Source organism: Pollicipes pollicipes, unplaced genomic scaffold, assembly GCF_011947565.3.
Source record: "Pollicipes pollicipes isolate AB1234 unplaced genomic scaffold, Ppol_2.1 Scaffold_4295;HRSCAF=5057_pilon_pilon_pilon, whole genome shotgun sequence".
In the NCBI taxonomy this organism is placed as follows: domain Eukaryota; kingdom Metazoa; phylum Arthropoda; class Thecostraca; order Pollicipedomorpha; family Pollicipedidae; genus Pollicipes; species Pollicipes pollicipes.
In genome coordinates this window covers 34,709,500-34,728,394 of record NW_023596461.1, presented here as the reverse complement: position 1 = coordinate 34,728,394, position 18,895 = coordinate 34,709,500, and the positions used below count along the sequence as shown (strand labels likewise).

Genomic DNA, 18,895 nt, shown 5'->3' with positions numbered 1-18,895 from the left:
ACTCGAACTTTGTGGCATGTTTTCGACGGCTTCCATTCGCACACGTGTTTTCCCTGCACCTAAGAACAGTACTTCCCCGCTCACCGCAAAATGTCCAAATACCCCCCCCCCCCCCCCCCTCTCGCGCGTCCGTTGACGGGTACCGGCCTCATCCTCGCTTTCAGGTAGGACTCGGCGTGCTGCGCCGAGCCGCTGGCTGCTGGCCGACGCACCCCGTTCCCGTCGCCGCCGACGCGGGCCGGCCGCCGGCGTCGGTCGGCCGTGACCCGCGCGGCCCGCGCCGGCGGAGCCCGGGCACAGCCACGCGCGGCGAGATCAGAGGATCGCCGCGGCCCCAGACCCAGGCCCGGCCCTGCTGGCGGGCCCCGGCCTCGGAATGCGAGGCGTGCTGCAGACTGGGGAATGTCACAGACGAGCTCTGATGGCGCGGGAGACGGGGAAGCAGGCCCAGTTTAAAAAGACGTCCGGCACGGACCCTCAGCTCGAAAGCTGGGAAGGCCACTCCCAAACAACTATCTTTGTAATGAATATTAAAGGGACTGTTTCTTGGAGTTTGGAATTGAAATCGCTGCCTTTAAAATCATTTCCTTCATTTCACAGTTTGACCATTTTTAGGACTTGAAAACAAGTAGTGCCCAGGGAGGTCACCTTGTCTACGTCGACATTAAAGTGACTGTTCCACATTTGTATGAGGTGTTGAAATATGTTTTGAGAGATGCCTTAGAGGTATTCGCAATTACCGGGAAAGTCATCTCACCTTTTAATGAGACTAATAACATGCCGATACTAATGGGTCTCAGATAGTCAGTCTTTTTGTAATGTTCTCTTAATACCCTTTTATTTCTAAGCTTGACACACGCAAACTGGTTCAGCTTATTGCGTGCCGCCTTTTTAAAAGTTACTCAGCCATGTATGACGTCATAGAAATATCATGCACAGCCTACCTTATTAGCTGTATCGTATTTATGGTCAGTGAAAACATGGCCACTGGAACATTCGTGTTTGCAGTGACGGGTGTCCAACGATATAAGGCAACTGGCTAACAGATTGAGCTGCCATTTGCATGTATCTTCTTAGTTTCGTTTGAAATATGTATTGACAAGCGCATCAACAATCACTAAACGATGCACGCACACATACTGACCACACATGATATGACTGGATAGTCGCCTGCAAGGGTCAGCACCGGCCCATGTGTCGCGGTCGAAGCGGTGCGCACTGGGGCGGCAACAGGCCACACCCAACCCACCGCGACTAGAGCGAGTGTTCATGGCAGAAAGCGTGAACATGGTTATGGGAGTGATAAGCAGAAAAACCATGTGAGTGTAAACATGCGTTGGCGCATGTGTGTGGGGGACGGGGTTTGTGCGGGTGTAGGTGTGAGCGCGCGCACGCATGTAGTGGTGGACGGTCCTCGCTGGGTAGATATCTGTCGCTAGGGATGGACTGTTCGTAGTTCTGTCCCTACGCGCATGTTTTCCGGTTGTCCCCATTTCTTTTCATACGAGTCCTGCTTACGAACTAGTTTTGCAGCAAGACATTTAATGTCGGCTTGACGTTTCGGCTTGGTTTTCAAGTGAGTGGCCGTAGGATGAGTTTTTGCCTATCGTGACATAGATAACTCGCTTTGTTAATGATATTGCAATGACTTACATTGCTTCTGGGCCAGTCAGGAGCAACCAGGCAACTTATTACGAAATCGTTTTGATAAGGCATTAGAATCTCAGCTTTGATGTTTTCCATGTAGGCTCGAACTCTAGGGCACTTCCAGCAAAAGAAGCGGGAGTTGCGGCCTCTCCTTTACAGAGAATGCTATTTTCATCCTCTTTCACGTGAATTACTTTCGATCGTCTGTTGGCTGTAGAATGCAAATTGCGATTGGTGAATTTATCTTGGAAAATTCTTATGCGTGTTGAATGTATGGTAGCTATGACTTCTGCCATGCCGTTCTCTTCGAAGTATCTATACCTATTACCCATTTCTTTTGCCGGCGCTCGTTTGCTCGACGTGTGCTACTACGTTCAGCTCTTACCTACGTATCATGCGGCTGTGCAACTATGACGATGATTCTTAGACGCATTGGGAAAACTTCTCATCACACTCGTTTGCATGTCTTGATCACGGATCGCGTTTATGACAAACAGCACAGATATTTGGACAACTAATAGTTATGACGGACACCAGGCTGAGCATCGACTAACTTAAAGGGATTGTTCCACATTTGTATGGGGTTTTGCACTGAAATAGCCGTTTGAAAATCATTCGGTGCAGTTCACAGCCTTGCCCTTCTTAAGATCTAAATCCCCCTGGTTTCTTAGAGAAACGCCCGCAAATATGTGCAGACCAGTTCGTGCAGACTATTTCGAGGCCATTCGGGTATGCATGACACCATAGCAAGGTTATTGGAATCCTGCCGTCCCATAGGCCATGCGGCGTTCAATGCCAGGAAGAATATTGTCGAACCGTTCAGATCTGATGTCCGTGAGCGCGATTTCCAAATATGAAAGGCTACAATTGGCTCTCAATCGATGTTGAACAAGCCGTGCAAGTTTCAATCGCGATTGGCTGTTAGTTATTTGGAAAAGAGTCCTTTCGACCAGCAATAATCCTTTCAAGGCAATGGGATGAGGGAGAATGGACAATGTTGGGGTAGGACTGCATGGGCCTAAGGGGGGGGGGGGGGGGCGGGCGCCGAGCCTTAACCCGCGCAGGGACCCCTCTGCGGGTGACGCACCGGGCGCCAGGTCGGAGTCTCCCCTTCTAAGATGCCATTCAGCCCACTTGTGGCTGGCGCATGCAGCCTGCCCCGGACAAGCGGGGCGTCGCGAGAATGCGGGATAAAATATGAAGAAGGATAAGAGGGCTGGATGTTCAATCACGAATCACGTTTTGTGCGACGTATTAGAAGATGGACATGGCTGCTAGCTGTCACGGAAATAAGATTTGTAATTAAATGATTTAAGGATAGTTCTATAGCCAAGTATGTGAATGCAAGTAAACATCTTAACCTCATGGATAAATGTGCAGTTCTAGCACTCCCGCTTTCATCTCTCGACAAGCTTAAAGTACTGCAGTTGAGTGCTAAGGTGGCAATTTCGCACATTGATTTGGCATCACCTTAACATCATTAAACGTTCCATGACGCAATAAAAAAGTACTGAGGGGCATTTGTACTAAGTAGAGAACATTTGTTGGCTAGCATGTTTCTCTACTTCAAGGGTGTTCCCCATTTGCCTGGGATTTTGAACTAAAATAGCCATTTTAAAGATCATTTGGTGCAGTTTACAGCCCCTCCGTTTTAAGACCCAGGCCCCACTAGTTTCCGGGCTATACGCCCACGAAGATGTGTAAACTTTTTCGGGGAGACTATTTCAAGGTCACTCAAGCATTCATGACGCCGTACTAACGCCATTCAAATCTTGCCATTCCATTGGCCACGCGGTGATCAAGGCTGAGACAAACCTGATGGTCGAGTCATTTTTATCTGACGTTCAGGAACACAATTTCCAGATATAATGGCCGTTAAGCGATCCTCAATCAATGTTGTGTAAGATACGATGACGTAATCAAACAATGACGTATTAAGCAGCATATTTACTAGACGAAGAAATTGTGTTGTTTAGAGCTGCCTTTTCCACTTAGAAGTGTCTCGATACTTATACCTGACTGAGCTTAATGCATCACATCTGATGCTTGCTTTAATATCTTCAAATGGGAAACATTCCCTTTGGAAATAACGCTATAACCGAAAAGGCAACGCTGTCCGCTACTGTGAAGACTCTGACATGGCCTGGTCGGCAGCGGCTCTGACGCCATAAAAAACGTTTCATGATGTTACGAAACAGTGACGTACCTGTTGAAGGACATCTTTATTAAATTAAATTATTTTGTTAGTCAGAGCAGTATTTTGCGCTTGAAAGCATACCAGTAGTCACAAATGAGCTTTTTCAATGATATCTGATCTGCTCTGATGTCCTCGATGTCTCCAATAGTGGGACATTCCCTTGAATATTAAATGAACCAGTCTGTAAACGTGGTTCGGATCGTGAGTAACCTTAAAACTCAGAAAATAGGAATTCTTGCTGGCTTATAGAAAAAAGTCGAGACAAATCACGATCAGTAATAAAATCATTTGGACCACTTGGATAGGCGATCCAGATGTTCAAAAATGCCCAAAAATGGTACCATGCAATGCAATGCAAAAATGCAAATAATGCTCAAAAAGAGCAATGAAAAGTAGCCCTCTGAGTAAAATTCACTTTGTAACGTGAAATCGAAGAAAAAGTAAAGCAAAATGATATTCCCGGCGGCTTGACATTCAAACCTTGCGAGAATCTAAAGGCACGTGACGTTATGCAGGTATAATTCCGCCTACTTGTCACGCCACACATGCTGTTCTCGCATGCGCCATCACAAGAGTAGCGGTGTCCGCAGGTGCCCAGGGTATGGGGTCAGAGCTATTAACTGGCACGTCCAAACTTCACCCAAATCAGAAGCGCTCATTGTCTCGAGCGGCCACATTGCTGCGGGAAGTCCTCTGAACCCTCGCCTCGAAATAATCGCATCAGTAACTGCATTTAAACATCCCGGCATCGCTCTAGATCGCCGAGTCACCTTTGCCCCCACTCTTCGCAGTCTCAGGACTATCACGACATTCAAAAACACTCCGACGCACAGACCAGCACACAGCGCAAGCGCACTGCAATCAGCACACGGGTCCAGCACGCACGCCAGCGACTCCACCTACCACACACTGACACGCTCCCGACACCACCACCACTTCGCACATCACCACCGCACCCTCCCCCCACAACACCACCGCTCCCCGCACCGCCACCGCTCCCCACACCACCACCGTCCCCCACACCGCCACCGCTCCCCACACCGCCACCGCTCCCGACACCACCACCACTTCGCACATCACCACCGCACCCTCCCCCCACAACACCACCGCTCCCCACACCGCCACCGCTCCCGACACCACCACCACTTCGCACATCACCACCGCACCCTCCCCCCACAACACCACCGCTCCCCGCACCGCCACCGCTCCCCACACCACCACCGTCCCCCACACGCCACCGCTCCCCACACCGCCACCGCTCCCGACACCACCACCACTTCGCACACCACCACCGCCCCCTCGCCCCACATCACCACCGCTCCCCGCACCGCCACCGCTCCCCACACCGCCACCGTCCCCCACACCACCACCGTCCCCCACACCACCACCGTCCCCACACACCACCACCGTCCCCCACACCACCACCGTCCCCCACACCACCACCGCTCTTCACACCGCCACCGCTCCCCATACCACCACCGTCCCCCACACCACCACCGTCCCCACACCACCACCGCTCTTCACACCGCCACCGCTCCCCACACCACCACCGTCCCCCACACCACCACCGCTCCCCACACCACCACCGTCCCCCCACACCACCACCGCTCCCCACACCACCACCACTTCGCACATCACACCGCCCCCTCCCCCACATCACCACCGCTCCCCGCACCGCCACCGCTCCCCACACCGCCACCGCTCCCCACGCCGCCACTGCTCCCCACACCACCACCGTCCCCCCACACCACCACCGCTCCCCACACCACCACCGCTCCTCACACCGCCACCGCTCCCCACATCACCACCGCCCCCTCCCCCCACATCACCACCGCTCCCCGCACCGCCACCGCTCCCCACACCACCACCGACCCCCACACCACCACCGCTCCCCACACCGCCACCGCTCCCCACGCCACCACCGTCCCCCACACCGCCACCGTTCCCCACACCACCACTGCTCCCCACACCACCACCGTTCCCCACACCACCACCGTCCCCCACACCACCACCGCTCCCCGCACCGCCACCGTCCCCCACACCACCACCGCTCTTCACACCGCCACCGCTCCCCATACCACCACCGTCTCCCACACCACACCGCCACCGCTCCCCACACTGACACGCTCTCCACATCACCGCTGCTCCCCACACCACCACCGCTCCCCACACCACAACTACGTCCAACTGGCTGGACGCCAACCCCATTGTGCAACATTCGGCTCCTCTTTCAAAACAAAACACGCCGTAACGTATGCAAAGATAAACACGCTCATGACAGAGTTTAAAACAGAAAAAATCCTGATGCACACACACACACACACACACACACACACACACACACACACACACACACACACACACACACACACACACACACACACACACACACACACACACACACACACACACACACACACACACACACACACACACACACACACACACACAACACACACACACACACACACACACACACACACACTATATATATATATATATATATATATATATATATATATATTTATATCTATATCTATATCTATATATAGATGGATGAATCATGCGCAGACTCCCACACAAAAGCTGTATACATATGATAACCATCAAAAATCCAACCGACTTTCTGGTCATCACGGCATTTACACCGCCGGGGTAATAGCCCTTTGTTCTTCCCTGCGCTCATGCGGTATATCAAAAGACACAATTCATAGCAGATCATCATATGGTCAGGCTCCCGCTTATCCATCCAAGCAATAGCCTCTATTCACAAGACATTCCATCCCGGCATAGCGCAAATCAGACACACTTTAATCTTTTCCGCAGTATTACGATACCACCTTTGTGTGGATACCAGGCCACTCAGGTATACACTGAAACGATCTAGCACATGTCCCCGCCACCCATACGCAGTCATTTTTCTCCCCAGATTCCGGATAAAATTAACGTGCCCAACTCCACTTGCAAGCAATTTCCCCAACGTGAGGCCATCGCGCACCACTCATGCACAGCATCAAGTAACGATTCGAACACTGGAATAACACACGACAAAACACGCACCTGAAGCAGGCACTGCTCACGAGGCTCCGGACAGGCCGCGCCAAATTAGCGCATTTACATAGTGTCGGAAGCACACACCTTCTCTACTTCACACCCGCCGCACCCCATACACCCGTCGATGCATGTTCTACTCGCGCGTTCTAGACACCGACGCTCACGACAACCACTCGTATCGCTTCACACATACACATAGGCTCCCACCCACACCCACAACCTTTCTAGGCGGCTCCTATCCGGCCATTTTCGACCTCTTCTTCGAATTTGTACGCAACACAAACTTATATAATCAGATCTGAATGTTGCGATGTTGACAGTTGAAAACCCCACACAGTTGACAACGTGCAGGTTCTCTTTGTCGAGGGTTTTCCACGCAAAATTCGGCCAAAAGGTGCTGTTTTTCCCATTTGCTTAGGAATCCGTTTTTTCTGGTGGGGTTTATCTCGTATCAACAAAGCAGATCACACACCAAGGTCGCGCCGGGCCGCTGAGCCGGCTCCCTGGTCGCAGCCGGGACCACAGAACCAGGGTTTATTTTGCAGCAATGATGTCGGACTGATCCATCGGTTGAACCGAAGGGGGAAGCCGACTGCAGCAACGAAGCGGTCCCGACTCCCGCACTGTGTTGTACTGTGTTGCCCTTTGTGTATGTGTGTACCTGATTGTGCTTAATATGCGGATATGTATCTCGCCGCGTTTTTATTTACTTGCATTTCATACGAATCAAATAAGTGGTTTGATGTAACGTGGCTTTCCCTATCCCTTGCTTTGAACCGGATGACATTAGCTGCCTCAACGTAGCTTTATGCCTGGCCTTCAGCCAAAGTTAAGTTCCTCCCTCTGCCATTGCTTGAAATTGACGAGGGCAAAAACAAGAATAAAAGAATTACCACCTGGTAGAAAGGACGCGATAAGCAAATTAATATGACAAGCAAATGCTCACGGGGCAGCCCTGACCTGTGTGAGTGTATTCCTAGTCCACACGAATACACTTGGTGTCTCAGCTGCGCAGCGTTGGGGCATTGTACCATTACGTCACGCAAGATAATCATGCCGGGTAGCGCTAGGTTACTGGACCATCTGGGACCGCTGATCATGTCCACATCCTGAGCTGAGGACCGCCGGCGCCAGCTGAACTCAGCATTATTGTTACATAGCTCTAGCTAGACCTCATTTGTGTGGATAAGGGGAGGATCAGTCTGTTGTATCGATCACAGCGTCACATAACTATCCCGATCATTGACATGATGCCGGGAGCATCGAAGCAGCCATGTACCCAAGTGTTCAGAAGTCGGTGCAGAACGTGGTGGTCGCTGACATGTTGTTATCCAGGGTCTGTTCTCCTCGAAAACCCTCCGAGCAGTGAAATAGCGAAATTCGTACAACGCCGAAGTCTTAGTGTATACTGTGGGCCTGGCTGCCCCAACTCTCTTTCTTTTGGCCAACCCGTAGTACAGAAAGTGATGTAGAAGCAACGTTGCACCATTTCTATAAGCGCAATTCCAGCACAGAATAATCTGGCACTGCCGAATATTTAGAGTTCCGTGTCTTCGATAGGACTTATGCATGGAAGGTTTGTAGATCTGTTAAAATGTTGTACTGTAAACAACCTGATTTTAACGATTCGCAAAAAATTACCAAAAGAAACAGAACGACGTGGATCGGAATCAAGGCTGAAGACAAAACTCAGATTTCAAGGGCGTTCGAGATTATAATGATTCTGATAGGGACTACATCTGAGAGCAACGTTTCATAATTCTTTTTCGCTCTAGAGCGAGTAGAAAATTGCGATTCTCAAATACTTCGTGGCCAGAAAATCCAGAAACCCTAATCCATCGCCAATGTGGCGCACCGGCAGGGGCAGATCCAGGATCTCGTCAAGGGGGGGGGGCACACAACATTGTGGGGCCCCCTGGAGTTTGGGGCCCCTCCAAAAATTATCCTTGTATTTTGGTCATTACATTTTAAGACAAGTCGTATGTAACATTAAACATGCATATGTATATATATATATATATATATATATATATATATATATATATAATATATATATATATGTATATATATATATATATATATATATACATTTTAAGACAAGTCGTATGTAACATTAAACATGCATATGTATATGTATATGTATATAATATATATATATATATATATATATATATATATATATATATATATATATATATATGTATGTATATATTACCTATATATATATATGTATATACATATATGTATATATATGTATATATATATCATATATATATATATATATATATATATATATATATATATATATGTAATTTAGCTATATATTTAGCTATATATTTAGCTGGTCCCAGCCATCCTGCCGCCCTGGGACGTCTTCTGCCCCAGCCGCACTGCCGCCCTGGGACGTCGTCTACCCCAGTTGCACTGTCGACCCGTCGCCTGTGCTCTGCCCGGGGCGCAGGAATGGACGTCACAGAGCCACCCGGCGACACCGCCTCACCGGCTGGCTGCTGATCTAAGGCTCCCCATCGGCGGGCTGCTGGGCCACCGCTGGGAGCGCTGGTGAGCCGGGACGGGCTGACCTAGCTGGCTGACTGGCCGTGACCGACTGGCCAGCTGACCGGCTGACTGGGACCGACCGACCAGCTGACCGGCATGACTGGGATCGACTTGACCAGCTGACCGGTTGACTGGAACCGACTGACCTGCTGGGCGGCTGGCCGAACTCGTGTGCGCGAGTACTGTCGAGGGCGCCCGGCACGGGAGCGTAGCTTCGCTCCTTTTTTTGGTTTTGGAAAGGGGCCGTCTGAGCAAAACAAGTGCTAAATCCACCCAAAAATCCACCATCAATGGCTGCCAACTAATTTTCACACCTGCCCCCATCGTTAGTGAGCTGGAGCCACCAATAGAATAGGACCCTGGGCCGGCGACTATGCCTATCTGGCAGTGATGAATCACTTAGTATATGGTTAGCGTTCCCGCCGCCTCCTCGCCGATAAAGACCAAGCCCAGAAAGGAATTGATACGTTTTGTGGGCACTGACCTGTCGACCACCGTGCTGCTGTGCGTGACACGACTGCGTGTATGTGTGTGCACGCATCGCATGTGTGTGTGTTGGCTCGTCTTTGTTCTTGCCTCATATCCACCATCACTGTGTGCTTTGCTGGGCCGCTAATTAATGAATGGCTAGATTCATTTGTATAATCACATCTACGGCGGTCCAAGCCAAAGCTTCCTGTTGCTGCAAACATCTTTTACGAAAGACGATACCCTGGAAACAAAGGATGCACACCATTTTGAAATTAAAATAACGATGTAATGATGGCTTCTCACACTGAAAATCGCTAGGGGTCAATATGCGGTGAGCTATCAGTAAGGGAATTTTAGGAATCGCTTTCCACAATGGCATGCAGGCTTATCTATTTATTTTGGTGGCAAGAAAGGCCAGAGCACTGTTAGAGCGAGGCTACTAAAATTCATTACATTCCCATCTTGATCGTTATAATGATCAAAAGAAAGCAGTTCCAACACTTATCAAGAAAAATTAGCGCTTAATCAAGGCTGCTGCCCAATACTACAGCACAAGCCGCTAGCTTCATCTTCAGTTTGAGACCAGCTTACGAGTTCCTTGCATCCAGCCGTATACCGCTATATGACACTATAAGCTGAGTAATACCAGTAATGGCAAGCAATACAACATAGAAGATATGCTGTTTTACGGACTATGTGCTGCGAATGGATATGCGCTTCCATCTGAGCGATGTATACTACCGTCTCAGTTGATCCTGCAAATTATTCTCGATGGCATGACCGCGCACTGGGAGCGCACCTGTAAGCTCCCTAAACCACTTAAGTAAAAATGCTGCAACTATCACATTTTACCACTTTGACCAGCAGGTGATTAGACCTAACTCGATTTTTTGGAAAACCCCATGCAATCTCATTGAACAACGCTACAACAGATGCGGACAAGGTGATACCATCAGACCTCTGGCATATTCAAGCGAACATCTCTGGACACGATTCAGCATTTTTCTTTTCAGTGCTTTCAGCGCCTTGATCTATCCTAAAGCACACTGTGAAGGATGAAGACCAAGCCCAGAAAGGAGCTGATAATTTGTGCGGTAGTTTTTCTCCTGCTTACGGCTCTGCTCTGAACTAACCGTTATGTAAAATAAAGTTTCCAAAATGGTCAATGTCTTATTGAAGCAAAGGAAATGTGGGAGAGGTCTGAACATTCTGTTTCTTTTAGTTAAAGCATTCAGATCGCCACAACTCTTGGCTTCATTGTGGCAACTTGGTCGAGCCCAAAGGCATGCACGATAGTTATTCTTAAACTAGTAGCGGCTGAAAAATCTTCGAGTGAAATATGAGGCAAGTAAAAACATTTGGCATCGAGCAGGCCGTTGCAACGCATCTGGTGATATTTGCTGCCCCTCCCCGTATTACGGCACTTGTCATCCGCCTCGACTAACACTCTGCCTTGGACGGCACGCATGGTCACAAAGCTGGATGGGTTGGTGAAAGCTGGTGTGGCGTTGAGATGCGTCCAAATTTGAAAAAATATCCGATTCCATGTTGGTGCTATCTTGGAACTAACCGTGACTTGATGTATCCGCCTCTGTAGCACTTGAACTCTGACAACAACACGGCTACTTTGTTATGAATACGCAGCCTGTTCGAGTTTACCCACACCTAAACCATGTCATGTATTTCTACAATAAATCTTACTTGATTGGACCCTGGCGCAACCTGTCTCCGCCCCTGCAGTATCCACGCATTAAATGTCGAATACTTGGCCAGTATCATGTGAGCAAAATAACACTGCTTTTAGAGTCGCCGCTAACATCCGTGCATGGCATAGGCCCTTGCATGTGTCATGCATCCGCCGATATCAATCCAAAGCCTTCAGTATAGACACAACTAGCTATATGTAATATATTTGGACACATATATGCTTGCTTTGGCCAAATATCGGCATTCAGTAAGTGGAAGTGCGCAGCCAATACACGCCTTCGTAAATACTGCGATTTATGTTGGCATGCCTTCCGCAAAGCACACCTGCCGCTTCACGTGGAAAAGGGTCAAAATATTTGCCATCAATGTCAAAGACTGAAAGATAAACTATAAGTAGACAATTGGATCAAATATGAATGGGAGTGTCAGATTAATCATCAGAACACGCCGCCAAGTTTCGGCGTTCAAGATTAAAAGTTTTGGCGATGAGAACGGAAGGCCCGGGTGGCGCAGTTAGCCCCCGCTTAGGGTAGGATTGAGCAAAGTAAATATATGAACATGACGGCGCTGGCTACTTCTCATCACATGACTTCATTTACCTACGCATTTTATTCCGTACATCTCTTTATTTTAAACAAGGCTTACATAAAGACACCAGTGGTGAAATACATCAAAATCATGCTCGAACCATCAACTATAATATACCAGGAACGTGGCGGAACTTCATGCATTGCATCGAGGATCCAAGTGATAATTTTTGCCGACCTATTGGGTTATTTGAGCCTCGACACCGGGATTGAAGAAAAGTATATCTGGAGAAGATCCCATTACACTATGCAGCGTGCCTTACACAATTAGCTCTCCGCTCCTCTCACACATACGTGCGCAGGCAAGCTTAGAAGATCTAATCTTTCAAATTTTAGTCGAATATATAGGGCGTATCTGTCGGTCGGTAGAGTCGAGCCTCCAATTGCATCATCACGAACAACACCCGTTGAGCAGTCGAATACGTAACACGATATCAGCCCAATATCGTAGACTGGTTTATTGCAGACCGCTATACCGAACAGATTGTGGACAAAAATACGCATACAAAAAGTACAAATGGCAATCGTTCGTAGCCTGTATCATAAAGTTCATATGCCTTTGTCAGGATAAGAGACGTAGGGTATAAATTTCATATCGACAAAAGGTTTAATGCAAAAAGTATGTACAGATAAAGATCGTGTGAGATCATGTAAGTAGGAACAAAGTTATGGAGGAAAATATTCGTGCTCGCAAACGTTTGTGTGAAAGGTTTTAAGCAACTGTTTGAACCCCAAATGCTCGCGCGCAAATGTTCGTCAAGGACAATGTTCTTTTGGCAAAAGAACGCAAGCAAAGGTTCGTTCTTAGATATATGATGTAGCTACACAATGTATAGACGCAAATGCTCATCACGTTACATTTGTTTGACGAAAGTATCTGAACAAAACTTCGTATGCTGATACATCATGTAAGCACGTACACAAAGTTCATGCTCAAATGCTTCTCAGGCACAAATTTTGTTTGGCAAAGCACGTGCTGAGAACGTCGTATGCAGACGTATCCTACAAGTTCGAGGGCAGATCTCAACCCTTGGTGGTAGCCGTCGGATGAGTGATTGCTGCGGGGGGCCACTGCATCCCGTCGGCTGGGGAGAGAAGACGGGGTTGGTGGTGCAGGCGACAGTTGCATCTATGCAATTGTCAGTGCCTCACCTTACCAATAGATCAGGAGAAATATCATGACTATCCCGACTCTTTATGACATGAAGCTAAGCCCCCTGAGGCGGTCAGCAAAAAAACTCGAATAAGTTGGAGCAGTGCGCGATGGGCCTGAGATGGAGGTGACTGGAGGTTTCGACAGCTAAAGAGCCGTGTCCACTGCAGGTGGCCCGCCGAGCCGCTGTGCTCTCCCGTTAACTCCACTCCAACGACGGCTCTGTCGAAGACTTCGCGTGACACCCCGTGGGCGTGCCATGTGTCACTGACACCAACTGATGGACGCGTTGAGACAGACAAAGATAGATGAAGGCTCCGCGTGACACCCCGTGAGCGTGCCATGTGTCACTGACACCAGCTGATGGACGCGTTGAGGGTCAGCTTGCTTGTGGAATACGGTGGTCAGACGCGCCAATGAGACCTGGCATGCGGTTGCTTATATGCGGCAAATCGGAGTCCAAAGAGAATGATGCGCTACATAGGCCCTCTTCAATTCACTCCCTTCGATTAGTACCTTGTGTGCGTCCGACCCGACATTGTACGAGAGTATCACTTTTAAACTGCACGCGAAAAGAGCTAGACATCGTAAACTCAAATTCACACCTTAGGTCATTCCAGGAAAAAAAATTTGAAGGAATTTGCGAGCTGACTGTGCATAATTTGTTGAGCTGGTGGTCAGTAGGTCTTGGAACGCTGTACGTAAAAGAATTAGCCACCATCTCGAAGGCAATTCTTTCTATGCAGTTCTCTCTAAGCTTAATGTCCAGCATTCTAGAAATTTGGGGGGCACCCAAGGACCCCGCTTCTATGCTGCTCACGAACTTTTGCGCGCATGCTTTCGCCATGTCAACTTTATTCGTTACGAAAACTTCATTCAACTGCCTAAGAAAAATTGCTACGCAATTTATACATACGAGCTGTTCATTCTATGAGCTTTTATCCCGATAAACTTGTGTCAATGCAAACATTTTTTCATGCGCACTTTATATCATAGGAATATTAGCTCACACACTTCTAAGCACACTTTTGCGTACGAAATTCTGCCATGCGAACTTGACAGTTTACGCACATTCGTTTACGAACAATTGCATACGCTTTGCGTATGTCAATTGTGACAGCGTCCATGGTGGCTTGTCATCAAAACGCCTGTTACACCTCTGTGGAGGAGCAAGGAACAGCTTAATATTCGCAAAGAAGTGTAATTAACTGATTTGCATCCCAACGGTTGCTGGCTTGTTCATTGACAGATTCTACTGACCAGGAAAACTATCCTGCATTGACTTCCTTCACGCTCCTCGTGATGTTGGACAACCAGATGCAGGCGAAAAGTGCTTTTGCTGATATGAATAACACTGTTGATGATTGTAGGATTGCTCTACGTTAAGCGGCGCTGTTCCGTTGCTATGCAAGCTTTACTGCTGATTTGTAAGCTTGTTCACCAATGCTTACCTGACAACTAAGAGACTAAGTAAGTTGTAGTATAGTAAATATGCGTAAGTTAAGCTACTTCTGTCTGATCTATGACAATTAAGAGACCCGAACACATTCTGAGACCAGGTTGCAACACAGATCCTCAATCTGACAGTCAAGCATGCAAGGAATCATTGTCATGGGCCAGCGTGCCTCACGACGGCCTTCCCCGCCCGGGCACCGCCGACTCGGCTGTTGGATAAAAATGGCCGGATGTTGCGACCCTTTACCGGCCACAGACGACGGGCCGAGCCCTTCCGCCTCCTACCCCTCTGTCACCGCGGCCAAACCTGTAGCTACGTCGCCCCATGAGTGGACTCATTAGTTCAGAGGCAGGCCAGGACAAACGCCCATGGTGATGGCGCGAATGGGTGCAAGTGTCCGTTGTAGACTGTAGTTGTACTTTTTTATTATTTTTTTCTCGACAACCAACCACGAGGTGGCTTTTCAGATTTCGGCTCATTGCAACATTCGGTAGCCTCGGGTGTTACATCACTCGCTCACAACATGTTACAAAAACACATTACAACACGTAACAATGCACACACACACACACACACACACACACACACACACACACACACACACACACACACACACACACACACACACACACACACACACACACAACACACACACACACCACACACACACACACACACACACACACACACACACACACACACACACACACACATATACATATACATATACATATATATATATATATATATATATATATATATATATATATATATATATATAACAGGCTTTGGTACGAAATATGCCATAACATACGACGCTATGAACTAGATTACAGAATATAACATAACATCCAATGCGATCACACCAGTAACTAGCATATAATCAAAACCAAGATGCATGACCTAATATCTGGGCTTTGAAATGCGAGTCTTTAATCCCTCGAAAGTCAGAGATGAAGACAGTGGTGGCCAGAGGTAGGCGGCTCCAAGCTGACCCGGCACGATAACGAAAGGCTCACTTGGTGGCTTCTAATCGGCACCTGTGCAGGTGGAGAGACATTGGTATAAAGGAGCGCGTCTCCCTCAGTGAAAGAGAGGAGCGTGGCTTAAAGAGATCGAACAGCCGGCGGCGATTCTTTGCATTTTAGGGCTTTGAATACTTTCAGTACGTCCCTCTCTTTCGCCAAGTAATCAGTTCGGGGCCAGCCTAGATTCCAGAGTCGGTATTGTATGCTGGCTGCGTTTTATGCCAAATACAATCCTGGCGGCAAAATTGGAAACTTCTTCAGTCTTTTATACCTGGCACTTGATCACACCAACCCATACGCATATTTATGTGGAAAAAACGCAGGTCTCCATAATTTTAAGATCATTAGGTGTAAAGTAGTGGCTGAGTCGGTACAGCATGATTACATTCCGTTGATTGTAATGCAAAATAATGGATAATGGGCATAAAATTATAATTCCGTCGCATTTTGTACGACTTTTTGATGTGCTTTTCTCACGAAAACGTTGATTCTACCATTACACCGAGAAATTTGATGTGCCGTGTAGGTGAGGTATCCTATCCGTCTATCGCAGAGTGAAAATAACAGGTTTCCTTTAAATCATGTTTTACACCTACGCGAACAAATTCGGTTTTGTTCCATGTGTCTCATGCCTGAAACTGCCTCTGCGCAGTCGCATGCAGAAGTGGTTTGCACCCTAGTCATGTACCTCTCCAACTGGGATCCCTGGGCCCCAAACAGTTCATCCCATACGCACTTTTGTCCTAAAACTATTCCGAACCCTGGCTACGTGCTGCCATCTATATCGAGACTTACTTTTAGATAGCGTCACCTAGGTAGTCAAACAGTCAGGAACATTAACTACGGACCGGCGGGTTTTGCAGCGGCAACAAATGCCAGTATCTGCTTTTTCCTTCCAGCCTACTAGTAAATACGCCATTAAAATTATGTCATAAATTGATTAACGTTCGAATTCATGAATATGTTGCCGTGAGGGTACATCTCATTATATTTAAGTTTATGGAAATAATCTGCTATACCATATTTTCTGCTTCAAAAACACCGGCGGGGAGAAGTGACAGCTGCGGTTTTAGCTGGGGCGGTGTGAAACGGGGAGGTCAGGGGTGCGGCGAGAAAGAGACCTGAATTAATTGAGAATCACGCTGGTAGCGGACGGCTGGTGCCTAGTAACGAGGTGAGATGACACGGGGGAGAAAATTGAAGGGAGAGATGAAAGCTTCAGCCAACTGGACAGGGAATCAATTTGGGGATGGCTTTGGTCTGCATTCGCTTACGTCTGCACTGCGCCCCGAGCTGACAGGCGTAACCTATAGCGGGAGAAGGGTTGGTCCGCCACCTCTTGGACTCTTTCGCTATAGTTGGTTCCTGACTGACCGCTAAGGTGAGGGTTGTCGCCAGCGTAGACCTCGCGCTTCCAATAAACTCGACTGAAGCTGGTGCGAAGCCCATGCGATGTCGAAAGCAGCAGATGCACAAGACGTTTTGGAATACTTTTGCCGACATCATTTAGCTCTATGTGCGATAGCATGACGACGCATAGCGTTTTACCTTGCATTCGTCGCACAGTTCACATCAACCGACGCGTGGATCCATGGTGTTGCGGGCAGTGGAAAAATCGAGGATATTGGCCACAAACATTTTCAGCCGTTTGTGAGGTCACAAAGCCCAAAATTACTGCCAACCTGTTAGTATTTCCGGGCGAGACCTGGCGGTGTGGGACGAAGCTAGATGGAGGTGAACCTAGGCGTAGGAACGTTTCAAGAAGTGTGTATGGGGGGGGGAGGGGGCAAGCTCAGGGTGTACCTCAGAAACTTTTTCTGGGAAGCGAACCCGATGATGGGGGGGGGGGGGGGGGGGGTAGAGATGGAGTTTGTTATCATTCTTTATTCCAATGCTATGGCTGTTATGCTATATATGCATTTAAAGCTGTTTCTTAATGGTGCACAATCTTGCCCATCCGACTCACCTCTGTCATTCGGCAAATAAGGCCATAAAGCTTCCCAGGATTCTTCGTCCATTTTAACACTGTGTTTTCTGTGGAGGCGAAATTCCACGAGCGGGTAGGCATTTTGGGTCGTCAAGGAGGCATCTGACCCCACAGGGTAGATGCCAAGATACGGCCTGGATATTGGCTGGTGAGATGGCTCTTCCGGCTGTCGTTCTGGCGACAGGGGGCAGGATCTCCTGGTTTATCCGGATGCCATAAGAAAGATATATCATGTCACATTGTTCAGAAGGCCTCCCTGACACGGAGGCCTTCTGACCAGCGCAGTTGGCCCGGATCAGCACAAACGCTCATCGAGGCAACATCCCTGATGGCCGCATGTGGTCCAATAGTTGTCACATAGACTCCAGGTTCCATGTTTTCTGTGTTCTTCGGAAATAATGAGGACCCCCTGAACGTAGATTAAAGATGAGAGGGGGTCCCAAATTTTTACCAGCATGGCTAATCCATGGTCATCTTAAAATATTCAAGATTAAATCAGAAATGATTACCGATAAAAAACTATGTAAAATGGTTTTGAACGTGCGCGCTCGCAAGTTGTAGCAGCAACAGCCTCGACGCCCCGCGTTACAGTCTCCATGGGCCGCGCGACGTCGGCCTTGCTGCTGTGACACTAAGCAGATGGCCAATAAGCGAACGAAAAAGATGACACGTCTTGATGAAGGTGGGTGATGAAATATGTAAATCGTCATGTACGTTAAATGCAGCTCAAAATTAAGCTAGACACAGCCCTCATTTGAACAATGTGTGTGTGGGGGGGGGGGACCCTGCTGGCCACCCACCTTGAAAATTGGGACCATGGCCCCTGCCCCCCCCCCCCCCCTGTTCCTACACCCATGAGCTGAACAGAGCCAAGTGGGATCGGACACGATCGGACGGGACCGGATGAAACCGGAAGGAACGTTGTGGGGCTGAACCGCACCTTATGGCTGAGAACGGACCAGATGGAACCAAACGGGCTTGGAAGTGATTAAGTGATTGAGCCAAACCAGGTGGGATTAGACGATATCAAACACTATTGGGCTTTACGG

The 18,895-nt window shown here is 48.4% G+C and overlaps 1 protein-coding gene across 1 annotated transcript in view; it reads left to right on the top strand.

The window, feature by feature from the left end:
* The first annotated feature begins 16,955 nt into the window (after positions 1-16,955).
* LOC119097472 (uncharacterized) overlaps positions 16,956-18,895 on the top strand; it is a 70,237-nt gene continuing 68,297 nt past the window's right edge. The window contains exon 1 of the mRNA XM_037220501.1: positions 16,956-17,033. The gene's annotated coding sequence lies outside the window, so the exon portion shown is untranslated. The remainder of the gene's footprint in view (positions 17,034-18,895) is intronic.